The 15,435-nt window shown below is 43.8% G+C and overlaps 1 protein-coding gene across 3 annotated transcripts in view; it reads right to left on the reverse strand.

Annotated features, from left to right (window-relative positions):
* IBTK (inhibitor of Bruton tyrosine kinase) overlaps positions 1–901 on the reverse strand; it is a 113,301-nt gene extending 112,400 nt beyond the window's left edge. For all 3 annotated transcript variants that reach the window (XM_067532646.1, XM_067532648.1, XM_067532649.1), the window contains exon 1: positions 600–901. The gene's annotated coding sequence lies outside the window, so the exon portion shown is untranslated. The remainder of the gene's footprint in view (positions 1–599) is intronic.
* Positions 902–15,435: the final 14,534 nt, after the last annotated feature.

Consider the following 15,435-nt stretch of genomic DNA (forward strand, 5'->3'; position numbering starts at 1 on the left):
TGTTTTTTCCTTTGAACAGGTGGGGGCGGCGGGGGTCAAAGGGTCAAAAGTAGAGAACCTGAAGGGGACACCAAGCAGAGAACCCTGGACTGCGCCTCAAAGGTGTTTAGGGAGCCAAAGGACATGGCCCAGAGGAACTCTGCCCAGATGCTTGAACAGAAAGGAACAGACATAGTGTCGAAGCCTCAGTGGCAGGCAGGGGTATGTGTCCGGGACACCTAGCACAAACCTCCACACTCAGGGACCTATGGCGAGGGAGCTGACAGGGGAGGGTTCGCACTGCGATACCCAGCCCCGGTTCGCCAGCCTCAGCACTGCTCTCCTTTCCCAGCTGTGCACGGGCCCCGCCACCGCCTTGCGCCTGTCTGTCTGTCTGTCCCTTCCCTGGCCGGTGACTCCGTCCCCCAGTCTCTCTCTCACTCTCCCGCAATCCCCTGGGCGAGTTCGGGTCCCTTTCCCCGCGGGTTCCCCCCGTCCGCCTCCCCGCCAGCTCCGCCCACTGGCTGTCTCCCCGTCCTCAGATCTGTCTGTCTTTCCTGCTCTTGTCCTCTGTCCCCGCCGCCCGACGGACACATCGGCAGGACTCGGCTCCTCCTCACCAGTCGCTAGATGAAAGGGCTCGGGCGGGCGGTGCGGGACGCGCGCTGCGTGGCGCGGGGACTCATCCTCAGTGACTCCGGCTCAGGAGGAGCAGACTGCCCGGCCCGGCTCGGCTCAGACCCGCCGTGCGGAGAGCCACAGGCACAGCGGCGGCCACGGCTACAGTCAGCCTCAGGGCGGTTGACGGGGGAGGGACAGGGAATGGCTGCCGAGTGCCCCCACCCATCCACCCACACCGAAACTAGAGCGCACGGGATTGGCGGGCGCACTGTGTATCCCGCACGCCGATTGGTGGATGGCAGCCAACAGCTTTGCTCCGGTGGTGCCTTCGAGGCGCTAGGAAGGAGCCAGGAGTGACTGGCTGGCACGCGCCGGACGGGGTCAGAGAGGGAGCGCGTGGCGGTGCCCGGCAACGCGCTCTGCTATGGGCCGCTGCTGGGATTTTGTTCCCCACGCGGACTGAGTCCTGGGCACTGGCCGGACCCTTTTAAGGGCGGTGCCACCCCGCTCCCAGTAGGGCCCGCCCTTCCCCCCTGTGGGTGCACCAGCCAACTCATGATTTTTTTCCCGGAGTGAGAGGATTTTAGCTGGGGCTGGAGCAAGTCTCCTGATGAGAAGCTCCAGCTCGCTAGTGAATTTGAGCGCTCTGAGTGTCTGCCTGCCTCACCTATCTGCCTCCTGAGCAACTGCAGGCATAGCTCTCTCTCTCTTCCCCCCGCCCCTTCACCAACCCACAGTCTTTGGCGGGTGGGAAGGGAGAAGCGGGAGCTAAAAGCCCAGCAACTCAGAGTAGCCCTTTCTTCTGAGCAACCTCTGAGAACCTTCTTCTGGGTACCTCTGAGTCTCCCTCCTGCAGCATCCAGCCTGGGAAGGGGCAGAAGGGTGTGAAGAAGCCCTGGAGCTGATGTCCCCCAGTCTAGAATGGGGAGGGAGGAGCCTGCAGTTGCCCACCTCAGGTCTGAGAAGGGGGTGAATAGCAGAGGTGCAGATTGGGGGGGGGGGGGTGAACTGCTGGGCAGAATAGATTTGGTGATAGGTCCAGAATTAATTGCTGGGCAGGATGGGCTGATGTGGGAGTGAGAGCTCCTGCAGCAGGGGCCAAGATCATCTTACCCCTACATTTGGGAGAGGGGCAATACACGGTGATGATGTTTGGAGGAAATGCCCACCCAGACTACAGGATTTGTCTTATCTATCTGAAGTTTCACCTCATTTAAAAACTACTTGCTTACAAAATCAAACATAAAAATACACAAGTGGCACAGCACACTATTAAAAATTGCTTACTTTCTCATTTTTACTTTGTAAATATGAAAAATTGAATATAAATATTGTAGTAACATTTCAGTATATAGAGCAGTCTAAACAAGTAATTGTCTGTATGAAATTTTAGTCTGTACTGATTTCACTAGTGCTTTTTATGTAACCTGTTGTAAAACTAGGCAAATATCTACATGAGTTGATGAAGACCTCTGCATACCATCAGGGGTACTGCGCGACATGCCCTTGATTGAGAACCACTGATAAGACAGGCACCATGGCATTCACTATGATGGCAGCATGTGCCTGGGATACACAACACTGGTCCCATCGCATGGAATTTCATAATCTATAAATGTTCTTGCCAGATGTGCAGTTGTATTCTCAGACGAGGGGCCTGTTTTAAACTGGAGCATTTTATCAAAACATTTGTCATAATCCAGCAAACACACACAGTTTATACAAACTGGAGGGGTTTTCAAGACACCAAACTCTTCTGCAACAATCCCTGTTAACAAGCACCATGTCCATCTGACCTGTTCAGCAGAATTCCATCCCTTTAAGGAATGGAACATAGAGTCCAGGCATACACCAAAAAGTAGTCCAAATTTATACTAGCATTCATATAATGTAGAAATGTTCCACAATCTTCCCCAGTAAAAGTGTAAGGCCTTGTCTACACTCCAAAATTAGGTTGACATGTTATCTGATTCTGCTAATGTGACCTGTGTGGTCTACTTTCTGCACTCCATTGCACAAACTCAAGTTTGCCAGAAGTCATTTATCTATACAAATTGTGCACAGTCTGGGGGGTTTATTTTTCACTGTTTTCCCAGTGGTCAACTTTTGCTTCAGTCAATAACATATCTCAGAGGTGGCCTTTCTGTGAGTGTGTTGGCAGCTGGCCTGTGGATACTGATGACCATCTGGGGAGATGAGGAGATCCAACCCCAGCTGAACTCAGTCATAAGTAATTCTTCTCTGTATGATGAGGAATTCAAGTGACTAGCTGAGATAGTCATCACTTGGAGAGGCAAGTAGTGCTGTGGAAAGATCCAGGAATCTAAGGTTGAATATAGCAAAACTTGGGACAATAGTAATAGGTTCTTAACAAGTCGGTTCTTTGAAGAGCTGGATTAAATCCTCACTGCCCTTCCACAGCCCAATATATAGCATGTAACACTGTAGTAAGGGATAACAAAAAGGAGAAAGAATACAAAGACCATGCACTGAGCAGACCAGATGAAAAGCCAGACCAAGAAGTACCTCAGACCTTGCTGAGATCTGTTTTAGGAACCTCAGGATCTAGACATGGCAGCAAACAAGCTAGTGGCAGTGTGTTTACATGCAGAAGTTTAATCTCATTTACCATTGTTAGAATCTTTTAATGTAAGGCTACCACTGTGATCATTAAAGACTTACTTTAATTGCCTCTAGTATATAGGTCTCCCAAATGTTTTGTGCTTTCTTTGCAAGAGTTAACTAATGAATACTGTTCCCAGAACTGGGATGATATAGTTTGGTTCAGAGATATTTTGATGCGATAAGGTGATATATCAGTACTTGTTACAAAACAGAAACAGCTGAACCAGGTTAATTTAAGCTGTTTGTGTAAATCACTGTTTTTCAGATGGAAAAGGACATAATTGGTATGGAAAAAAGGATTGTTTCAAGCCTTTGAGAAAGAATTATAAACAATGGAGAGGAAAAGCCAATAAGTCACCCTAATGTCACTTTAACTGAGCATTCCAAACAGCGCTCTATGTACAGATTTGTGAGTATTTGAGGTTAGTAATAAGTCTGCTAGTGCAGAGCAGATGAACTGCTTTTTTCAGTTTGATACATATGTGGGGAACTTTCTTCTCAAAACTCTGAGTTTTATAATGCATGACATGGTTTTTAATTATCCCACAGGAAAAAATGTATCTCCCCTGATGATCTTTTCCTTCTGCATCAATTCTGTAATTTAAACTCTTAAGGATACTCCCCACAAAGCTGGAGAAAGAGAAACTTCAGGCTGAGGAAACCAGTGTAGTATTCATCCATTTAGGGAGAGAACTCAGTTCAGAGAGGTTTAATTAACTTTAAAAGTGTGTTTTATTTGGATGTGCATGGACAGATGGGGCTGACCATGACAAGACTTTAGAGTCTGAGTCTTTTCCATCTGATCTGGAGCATAAGTATCAAAATACTGATTTACAAAGCAAGCAACATCTGGAAAGCAATGGAGGGAGGCAGAGGGAGCATTTTAGAAGGAGACTTTCATTGGCAAGATAATATTCTGAGATCTCCATGACAGAAAAAAACCTTCAAATGCTGGAGGATCTGCATAATGGCTCACAACACAGTATCTGCAAATTAATAAGCAGATGTTGGAGATCCAACACATTTGAGTTATTCTTATAAAATTATTGGGTGAGATCCTCATCTGCCCTTTGGCCCTTTTATGCCTCCTTGTGGAAGATATCCATAACGCAGTCTCCTGAGGATCCTATCACAAGCCCTGGCCTACAGGGTGTGAGATTTCTGGCAGTACTGATGGTCCATTAGGGAGCCTGGGAAGGCTGCCACAACTTAGAGTGGTCCCCTTCAGCTGTCTAAATATGCTGGGGGGGCATTTCCAACGCCTGAAAGAAATGTGTTGCCCTGCATTGGGTAGGTCTGCACTGCAATTAGACACCCATGGCTGGCCCATGTCAGTTGATGTGGACTCAGGCTAAGGGGTTGTTTAATTGTGGTGTAGAGGTTCAGGCTCGTGTGCCTCACGGGCTCCCGGGGCTCAGCTCAAGCCCAAACATCTACACCGCAATTAAACAACCCCTTAGCTCGAGCCTTGTGAATCTTAGTCAGCTGATCTGGGGTCGCCCTAGGTTTTTAATAGCAGTGTAGACATACTCTTGGAGGCACAGACAGACTCTCACCCACTATTGTGTGTATATCCACGCATAAGGAAATTTTAGTACCTACAGTCAAGTAACTGAAAAAAAGCATTTTTACTGCTTCTTTATGATCCTTGGGGTTTTTTTGGCTTTTTTTTTTTTTTTTTTTTTAAAACACAATAGAAGCATCAAGTTGAACGTTGGTTTTGTGTGACATCACAAAAGCCTAAAAACTTGGTCTTTACCCACTTAGCTGACAGAGAAGGAGATGTGTTATACTCTTTACATTTTTTTTCTACTCTTTTTTATTAAAAACTGGAATGACAGCTGAGCATTTGATTAGATAACTAAAAACACCCATTGAATTAAAACAAACAATTTGTTTTATGTATTGTGTACTGTCAAAGAAATGCCATCTATCCCATAAACTACAAGTGCCAGCAAATTTAGGATTACTGTGTACCTGCTTATTAGTGAAAATTGCCCCTGTATCTCAGCTTCTTTTCAAACATTTCCACCTGTTGGTTTTATATTGCTCTGTCTCTGAGCAGTCACATCTAACAGATTCTTGCCCGTGAAGGAAAGGTAGTAATTGAACAGCTTCTCTCACTAGGATTGGGCTAAATTCACTCTCACACTCGTAGTCCCTTTACACCCATCCCCACCAGTACAAAGGGGCCATAAATCTGTCCAAGTGAAGATTTCCCAAATGGCAAAGAGGAGGTGTTACTGCCTCTTCTGCCACCCTACCCCTCAGGCCTGTGGCAGAGTAGCAGGTTGAGGACATGGCTGGAGTGTTGCAGCGTTATAACAATCTAGCTGCACACAAGAGCCATAGCCACCAAGAATAGTTTAAAGCAGCGCTGAGGTACAGTTCTTCAGTCTATATGCTAGACCAAAATTAGGAAGGGGAGGAGGTAAAAGTGAAAGTAGAACAAAAAAAAACAAACCCCAAAAACATGTCTGGCAGCACCTCCTGGAAGCTGGTGCCCAAGGTGACCATCCTGCTCACCCTCCCCTAGAATCAGCCCTGGTCTATATCTCAAACAAATTAAAGTAATTTTTCCCCCTTTCAGCTACAGTAGATGTCTGATTTCTCCTTTCATATTTCTGTTTATGCACTTTAACTAGCCTAATTATCATCAATGTTCTCAGGAGTCTTAAGTAATAATTCTTATTGGCAGCAGTAATATTCTCTGCTGAGAGCAAAGTTAATCAACTGTAGCCTTGCCTTCTGCAAAAACTAAACAAGTAGCTCATGAATCCAGCTGATCTTTTTGTTTTACGGACTTTAAAAGAGCAAGTGCCAAATGAAATAATTTGAAACTCACACCAGGACCTCACTGTGCTAAACACTATACAAACAAAACAAAAAGAAAGTCCTTACCTCAAAGAGTGCACAAATAAAAGATGGGAGACAACAACTGGATAGAAAAAGACTAACAGAGGAGTATAAGGAGACAATAAGATAATATGGTCAGTATGGTAGGCTGTAGTGTCAACACACAGGCAACTTAGCCGTTGTCCATTGGCACCTAGCCACTGTCGACTAGCACCTTCTCATCCAAGTGATAGCCATGGCTCTCGTGGAGCTGTGAGGGAAATAGGCCTATGTGAGTCAGGCCTGATGTACATAAACTTTCATTCTTTTTAGCTTAAGTGGAATTTATATTAAAAGGATCTAAAGCATCTCCACCTCTCGACCTTGTCTCTGAGAGCAAAGAGATCCTTCAATCAGTTAAGCAACAAGCTGTTGGTTCCTCAATTCTTTGCTGGTAACAGGAAAATAGATGGTTGCAAATAGGCCTCTAAATGTATTTTAAGAAATGCTGAGGATGTGTGATAAGAACATGGGCAAAAAACAGTGACACTCCTTATTAGGCCATAAGTCATAGCCATATCAGGGCCCAAACAAACATGGACGCATCTGCACTGCCAACTGTTATCCCAAAGGAAGGTCTGAGACTGCTTCCCTGGAGTCATCTCCTGTTTATTATATGCTTTTTATATTTTTGGAGAACACATGCTTGCAGTCTAATGACAAATGTCAATGAAATGCCAGTTTAAGGGACAAACTTTCCAAAGTGACCAAGGCTCAAGCTTGCTCACCCTCAACCAAAATTAGACCACTTTATTGGGATATGAGACCTATGATCCCCTGATTTTCTTGGAAGGCCTCTGAGATAGTGCCATGGGGTAGAGCAACCTAGAATCGCAACTTTAAAGGCTAAGATAAATGTGGAGGACCATGGGTTCCTCTCAAGCCACCACAACACCAAGAAAGGCAGATGCCTCTGCTTTCCCTAGGCTGGTCCTGAGGAAAGAAGAGACCAAGACCACTACAAGCTATGCCAGCCTGACCAATCAAGTGGCCAGAAGAAGTCCATTGCCAGCTTGAGATACCAATCAGAGACAACATTGCCTGGTCCCCCATCTCGTAGTCCTGACTCTGATGCCACATGATTCCAAAGAACATGCATGCTACAGGGTCTTGCCTTTCTTTTTGAAGAGCAACATTTTCTCTTTTCCCTATTTTGTTATTGGGTGGAGACACCCTCCATTGTTGATTATTATTATTGTCTCTAAAACTTTTAAGGTGTTAATGAGTGTTTCAGAGAGAGCACAGCTGTATAAATTCACATTAGGATTGGTAAAAGTGTGCTAGTGTAACTACTCCGCCCTAAAAAGGGGGAAGTAAGGAGTTGTTAACCACTTTCTGTCAAGGGTAGATTGGGGAGAAACCCAGCTGTATATGTCACTCAGTAAATGGTAACTTTGTATGAGTCTAGATAGTACCTTAAAGGCTAAAAAGGAAATAATGCCTCCATAAGTTTCCAGAGTTAGCATTTGTAAGAATTGATCATATGCTAAATTAACTTCATGACTTGATTTGAGTAATGGGTGTAACACTTTGATAATATGATCCATTGGTGATTTAATTCAATATAATTGTTAATTCATTGGTTTGACTTAATTATAGTTGTAATTTTGATTTGATCATTGTATTATCTAATTTTAGTTAGGTCAGTAAAATTTTATTAAAAAAAGTTAGTAGGAAGTTTGATTTTTAAGTTTGCTTCTTTATTAATTTGTAATAAAACCCAGAAAAAGCATACAGAGCTGATTATTCTTTCACGTTTCCAACTGGGTCAGGAATTCAGAGGGTAAAGATAATTTAGTAGTACTTGGCTCATGTTCTAAACTCCTACCTGCTTCCCTCAGAGAGCTGGCTCTAAGTCCTACAGGACTCAGAACCTCCCAGGACTTGTAAGCCTTCTATACTCACAATAGGTTAGATTCCTGAAGCCTCTCCTTGAATCCTGGAAGAGAAGAGAAAAGAGTTTGTTTCCCTGAAGATTTCTAGTTTGTCTGATTATAGCATGAGGGACCTTCTGATGTCCAAGATGTGTTTTTCTCTTTCTGATTTAGGGTTGGGGCACAAACTCAGAAGGGATGTGTCCTGGGCAAGCTGGGCCTGCACACCTGTCACTATGTCACCCCACACCAAGTATGAAAGATTACAGGACAGTGTGCAGAGCTCACACTGTCACACACATTCTCCTAGGCAATATCAATGCTATCTAGAAACTACTACAGGATGAGGACCCACAAATCTAACAAGCAGAGAGGCTCATAGGGATATTTATACAACCTGAGGATCACGTTCAGACTCCCCAGTGCCACTAGAGAACTAACTGGAGGGCTGAGAAAGGTCACCTTTGGGAAATGCGACACAAAGAATCACCACAAAATTCCTTTCTCTCCCCCACCCTGCCCCGTCCCTTCTACCAGGGAGCTTTTATAGCACTCATAAGGAAATGTTGGGATTAGATTTAGCTTTGCCCATGTCCCTTTAAGGATTGAAATTCTGAAGGGGATAACTTTGGTTGCAGCAGCAGAGTTGTATGTGCTCTGAAAGGAATGACCAGCAATGGGGCTTAATACTAAGTTTAATAACTCTCCTATTTTAAAACTCCATGGTCTGGAAGTGTAACACTTAGTGCACTGGCTAAGGGAGCTAGACCTGTGTCAAAGACATTTTGCAAGAAGGGTATGGTTGCTAAGTTTCTGCCCCATCTAGCTGAAGAAAAAAACCTAAACACACACCCTAGCCCCGCATCACCTGGGTGGGGGGGAGGAAGCCACCCCCAACCAAAAGCAAGCAAAAATGGTATTCTTGGTATTCATGGACTGCAGGAGTACTCCCACCATGAACTACTAATAGAATTAGGAAGTCTGGGTCTGGGAACATTTCTGCACCCTGCTAAAGAAAGTCTTGCTGCAATGGCAGGGGGAAGTTTACTCCAAGTCCATGTACTATGGCCATCTTAGCATGTTTGGGGCAATTCGAGCAGAGTTCTTTAGGATTCCCTATTAACAGGAGGGGAGGAAATGCAGTCCAACAGAAGGTTCTATGGAGTGGCAAATGCTAACACAGCAAAGTAAGAATACATGCTGCCAAATAAATGGAGCACTTGCGAGTGAATTTTGTTGTCAACAGCAGCACAGCAGGGATTGTCAGTTTTTGGGGATTTGCTCGAAGACTTTTACCTTTAGGGGCCACTCCCCTGGAAGAATCTGGATCAGCTCAGCCAATCCACTGTGCAGTTGAATTGAACCAGAATGAGAAAGGTTACTGAGATAACCTTCTCCACCAAGAAGAACAAAAAGAAGATTCCCATCCACCGTAGGTATTAGATATGTAGCCACTACCATTTTTTCTGATTGTAAGAGGATGTGCTTTCTGAATGCTAAGAAGACTAATCCAACCACCCACAGTCTGAGGGAGTTTACGTGAAACTTTCTTCCTCTTAGAGGTCACGTGCCCTGTGCTGAAAAGGCAGCTGACAGGTTCATGTCTAGATTGTATTATTGTGCTGGGGACCGGAAAATGAAATTAGAGTGCTTCCTTTTGTTTTTATTTGCTTTGAGAGCTACTGGGCTAAACAAAACCAGTGCCTCTTATCCCAACATGTCTGAACAAGCTATTAAGCCAAATAAAGAATTAGGCAAAACCCCGTGACAGAGGACTGCTGCTACAACTGACATGACTTTTATGAAAACTCCTAGTGGAGATAGCAAGTCAAATGGAAAAGAACTAAATTAGAAATGCCAACTTTCCAACAAGAATTTCATGTACATTTAGTAGGAGGGAGCACGGGGATATGTAAGCAAGTGTCCTCAGGTGACCCAGTGATGCCAGATCCATCTTTTGGTCCATCATTATCACAATGGATCAGAGAGAGTCCATGTTGAATCTGAGATTTCCTTAGGAGAGATTAGGGCACTATCCTGGCACTTTGGAGATCCAGGCTCAATTTCTTGCTTCACCATAAACTTCTTGTGTGATCATGGGCAAATCACAATCTCAGTTCTGTACCTCAGTTCCCTATCTGTAAAATGGGAATCAGTGCTTCCCTGCCTCACAGGGGTGTTGTGAGAATAAATATATTAAAGATTGTGAAACTCAGATACTACTGCAATAGGGGCCATATAAGTATCTCTAAAATATAGAGCTAGAACTTGTATCCCCCCCTCTCAGAGGGTCTGATACCTCCTTCTTTGGGGCTATAATGAATCTAGAGTAAGACCACACAAAAAAATCTTTTCACCTTGAGTCAAAGTTGTGATCCTCAGTCCCTAGAGGAATCAGACAATTTGCAGAAAAAGGCCTCTTCTGATGTGGGAAGAGGAAAAAGCTGAAGGAAATGAGAATACCCTTGAAAGACTGTGGGAAGGGATCCAGGAATCCAAAGAGATGGCTTCCCATTAGGGTAGGTAAGTCAATCAACCAAATCAATCCTCCTTCCCCAAGCCAAGTCCATAATTGGAAAAAAGGTTCATAGTCTCCTATTTCGGGGCTTTTTTCTTACTCCTGGGATACAAACAAGAGTAAAAATGTTAATATTCCTGTCACATGACAAGAGTCAGGATCCACTGATTTCAATGACTACTGTTATACACATTCCCAAAATGTGGACTGACCCTAATACTGGGGAAGGAACCTTCTGACTGCAAAGGAGTAACTTTTCCCTCTTTTTTTTTTTTTTTTTTTTGGAAACCAACATGGGAAGACAGGTTTTAGGGCTGAATCTAGAGTTTTTCCCTATCCCATATGAAAAGAAGAACAATTGCTGACACAAGACACCTGCCCTTTATGGCCAAATTCATAATGCTCAACAAGTCACTAGAGAAGAGCTGAGGATGGTAGCAGAAAGCCAGCAAATAGCTGACCTGTACACACAAGATTGGCTAGACAGTTACTGAGAACAGCATGGCCAAAAAAAAAAAAAAAAGAAGAAGAAGAGACATCTTAGTGACAGATGCTTTTCCTACTGAGGGGAACCTTTAAGCTGATTGTAAAATCTCTCCAGGGGAGGAGAGCTACTTATTCCCCAGTGTCTTTTGGGTGTATATTCAATCCCAAAAAGATTTATCTTTAAAAAAAGAAATCCCAAAAACATGACTGGCATCAGGAAAGGTCTGGGTGGTCTCTGATCTGCATTCCTCCCCACAAACGCACCTTTCCAACCTATGTTTTGTGGAAATTCATGTGTTTTGGCAAAACAGCATATTTTACTGAAATTAAATTTTGATTAAAATGTTCTGACCATCTCTACTAGTATGGTTTGACCCTCAGATTCTGAGCCAGAGGAGACTTCTTCCTATTCTGAACCTTGGCCCTCCAGAGAGGTCATGAAAACTCAAGAGCATAGGGGGTGCCAGCAACTGAGAAATCCTTTAACTAAAGGATCTGCATTCATCCAAATATGTATTTGAAAACAGTGGATAAAACATGAGAGTAAACCACAGAGGATTTTAGATTACATTACAGAGGAGAGATTAAAACATCCTATTAAAATATAGCAGCCAGTAGTGACTCACGGATTCACTCAAGCACTTCATGTGGCAAGGAGGAAGGGAGAGGTGTTTCCCCATGGGTGATTTTTATCTCCCCTTCACACAAATCAGGTGGCCTGGATTAGTCTTTCACAGCCCTAGGGATCACCTAAAGTCATTGCCTTGCTGTACTGCTGCTTCAGAGAGCATTGGCCCTCTGGGTGAGCTTCTCTACACCTTTCAAGGAAAATGAATCAGCTGGCTTTGCTTGTCACAGTCCTAGAAATTGCTTGTGCCTGTGCCTCTTTCCATTAAGGTAGTGAGGGAATACTGACAAAGGGTTCTTGTCCATAACTTCATTAGTATTCGCTCTGTAAAAGCCCAAATTGGCTGAAAATTATTGAAATGTATATGGAAGTATATTAAAGGCAAGACTGAATAGACTAAGGAACTTAGTCATAAACAATAGCCAGTCTGGGTGAAAATTTTTAGTATTTATGGGTAATAAATTTATGAATAAGAACTAACACTAAAATGTTCTTGTTTATTGGGATGTTTTATGCATCAATATTTTCTACAATCACCACTCTAACAGATAATGTACAATAAGTTACCATGTCTAGCTTTTGGTCATAAGCATAGGTCACAGTATTTCCTCCGTCCTCTTAATTAGTTTTTCTTGGCAAAACTTGCCTTTCCCTGTAGGCTGAACCATGTTACCATTTACCCTCAGAAGAAGTGTTTGCCCAACTACATCAAATAGAAAAAAGCATCAGGTGTATTACATTTATGTAAATACCTAAATTACCATTTACCTTGACAACCAGCATATTTTCCTCAGCCACAGCACTGAAAAAAGGATAGTACAAACCTTTGTCCTCGAATCGCCTTATATGACATTTATTTGTCAAATATTTATAAGTGACAGTTTATCTGGATTGGTATGAATTGGCATAATTATTTATATAAATCAACATTTGTTTTCTTATTCAAACCCAGCGTTCATTTTGAATTGTGTGTATTGTTGTCAGTAATGTAGTGGTTATTCCCTAAGTAAAACACATTTTTATTATCCAGTTTGACAACCATAATATCCTACTCAGTCACTCTCGTCAGATACATCATCGTGAATGACAGGTTCAAAAGCTTTTTTGTGTAGGTTCTTGCACTTCTGACACTTACACAAGTCTGTCCAGGGAAGCCCAGCAACAAGACAGGAACACCTCCCTGTTTGATATTTCACATGCTTGCAGGCACATTCACTGCCTGCAACATACTATCTGGTACTGGATTTCATGTCATTTAGGCAATGGCAAACCCCTTCTTTTCTAAATGTCATCCATGGCCAACAGGAGAAGCAGCATTCATCTTGTTAACAAGAGAGTGCCTCATTATAGCAGCTGGTAATTTGAACACTTGCTGTGTTGGTGGGGAGCACCACAGGGTGGCAGCATGCTCTGTTCAAGCAGTAAGTATGATGCTAGCCAGAACACCTCGTATCAGGTATCATGGACATCCTGTGATGACACGTGGCTGTACAGCTGGCACACGAATTTCTCAGGACTCATCATTCTTTGTGCTTGAAGTGTGAAGTCTTTCCCAAAGTCTGTGAAAGCATCAAGGAACTCTTCATTCCTCAGACTTTTGCTGTAGTCTCTCTCTTTCCCTTGCCATAGAAGGCACATGTAGAATCACATCCTGTGAATGTGAGGAGTCCAACAAGGGTGGGTACATACCTTCAGGCCTAAAGTTGGAGTGACTTTCTCCAAATCAATAATGTGGGCTTTGACTCCTGACACAAGTGAAGGAGAGCAAATTGGCCAATTGACATTTGTGACTGAAGACTGATATTTATGACTGCAACATTTGTTTTTCTGGGTTCCTAATTATCACATGCTGTTAGTGTGTGGCAGCATGTTTCATATTAAGAAATACCATGTGTGACATTCTTCCGGGTCATGACTTAATTCATCAACAGCTGTGACTGTCACCAAACCCTTCTGCACAGCCAGGCAGTGACACTTCTCTCCAGGGGCGGTGCAGAGAGTGATGTCCTTGCCTACGGCTTGCAAATCTGCATCCCTCCATAAGGTGTACAAGCACTGCTGAACTGCTTCCTTATTGTTGCCATCAGAAAGAAACTTCTGCCCCTGACTTGGGATTTTCTGGTCCTTTCCATAGATTTGTATAGTTTAGGAGCCATCAGGTGCTCAGTGTGACTATTCCACATTTTTGTTGCTCTCATCAGGATACTACTCTGTGACAAGTGTGGTAAAGTCAGGCCAGATGGCCACAAAAGGGTATACCAGAGCCAGGATGTGAGCCCAAGAAGCAGAGGAGAGATTGCTGCAGGGCAATTAGAGACACCTGGACCCAATGAAGGGCTACTCCAGGTGTACTTAAACCCTGCCTTCTCTAAAGGAATGGGAGGAGCAAAGGAGGAGGAAGATGTCAGAGGGTTTGTGGCAGCTGGAGGAGAAACTTCCCCCGGGCTAGGAGACGGTGCTTCTCTGCAGCCAGAGGAACAGAGAAGGGGAGAACCCTTGGCCCCAGCCAGCAGGAGGGAGCCACAGCAAGGTCCCTCCCTGGGGAGATGGGGTAGCCGGCAACTCCCTGGCCCACTACAAGGGGCAGAAGCGTGAGGCCCACCAGGGGGAGGCCGGCTGTCTGCCACACAAGGTATACTTGTGCTTTCTTGCAAGTATAATCATGTACACTAAAATGTCTGCAAGTTCTCTGTGTGCTGAAGGCTCATCACACATTGGCTGTCATCCAAGCACTTTCTATCAAAGATTACTGACCATGTTCTAAAAAATGGTGCAGCAAGGCAGTCTCCACCTTTAGAGTGAAGAAGATTGAGCAAAGCTGATTTGTCGGTTTTGCCAGCGTACCATCAGCCCTAGCAAGAGAGTAGGAAACTGCTCCCAAAGAGTAGCTCAAGATTTCCTTGAGATCAGTTTTCCTACTTTGAGCTATTACACAAAGTCTTGAAAAGTGTTGGTCATTACAAAGAATCACATCTTTGCCAGCTACTTTTGTTTTTGATTTCACTTGAATCACTGAATGTTTTCCGTTTCTGGTTTTTAATGGGAGGAAAATAAAGACCTGAGTAGCAGAAAGCAGTCACTAGTTCAAGAAGTCCATCGATGCAATTTCACCTCTCTCTTAAGCAGCACGCAAATCATTTATAATCTCACTGGTGGCAACATCACCTGAACTTAAATATACTAGTCCATCTTGAGGAGCATCAAAAGGATTGATCATGCATTCACTGGTCCACAGCATGTTCATTTTGGCTGTCTCATCATTCTGAATTCTTGTGCTGTCAAGATCTTCCTATTTGCATACTTGTGGAATCACACCTGCCATCACTTCACACTATCATTATAGCAGCTGTCTCATTTTGAGACAAGATACAGTGATAAACTGCTGAATGATTGTGTCAATCCAATTAAGCCACTTTTTTTTTTAATCTTTATTACAGGTTTGTTCAAATTGTTCGGTCACATGCAGCTGAAGAGAATCCATATCCACTTTGACGTCGGACTGTCCACGGTCTTCAAACACTATGTTCTGTGCAGTGTTCTGGGGGTGTGATGGGCAGTTTCACTATTTCCAGCCAATGTTAAGAGAAGAACCAGGGTATCATGAAGTGGAAAGCTGAAAGATGCAACTCTCAGTCAGACTCACGAGTTGTTCCCACAAAAAGGAGCAAGAGTTGCACCATGTTTAATGTAAGAGCTGCAAAAAGCAAATGCTGGGTTCTCTTTGCTCTTCTTCTGGACAAAGTCTTCATATTTCACAACCACATTAGTGAATTCATCAGCTCTACACAGAATATCAAAAGAAGTCAACA

Source organism: Emydura macquarii, unplaced genomic scaffold, assembly GCF_026122565.2.
Source record: "Emydura macquarii macquarii isolate MOO-44397 ecotype Brisbane River unplaced genomic scaffold, CSIRO-AGI_Emac_v2 contig_3295, whole genome shotgun sequence".
Classification (NCBI taxonomy): domain Eukaryota; kingdom Metazoa; phylum Chordata; order Testudines; family Chelidae; genus Emydura; species Emydura macquarii.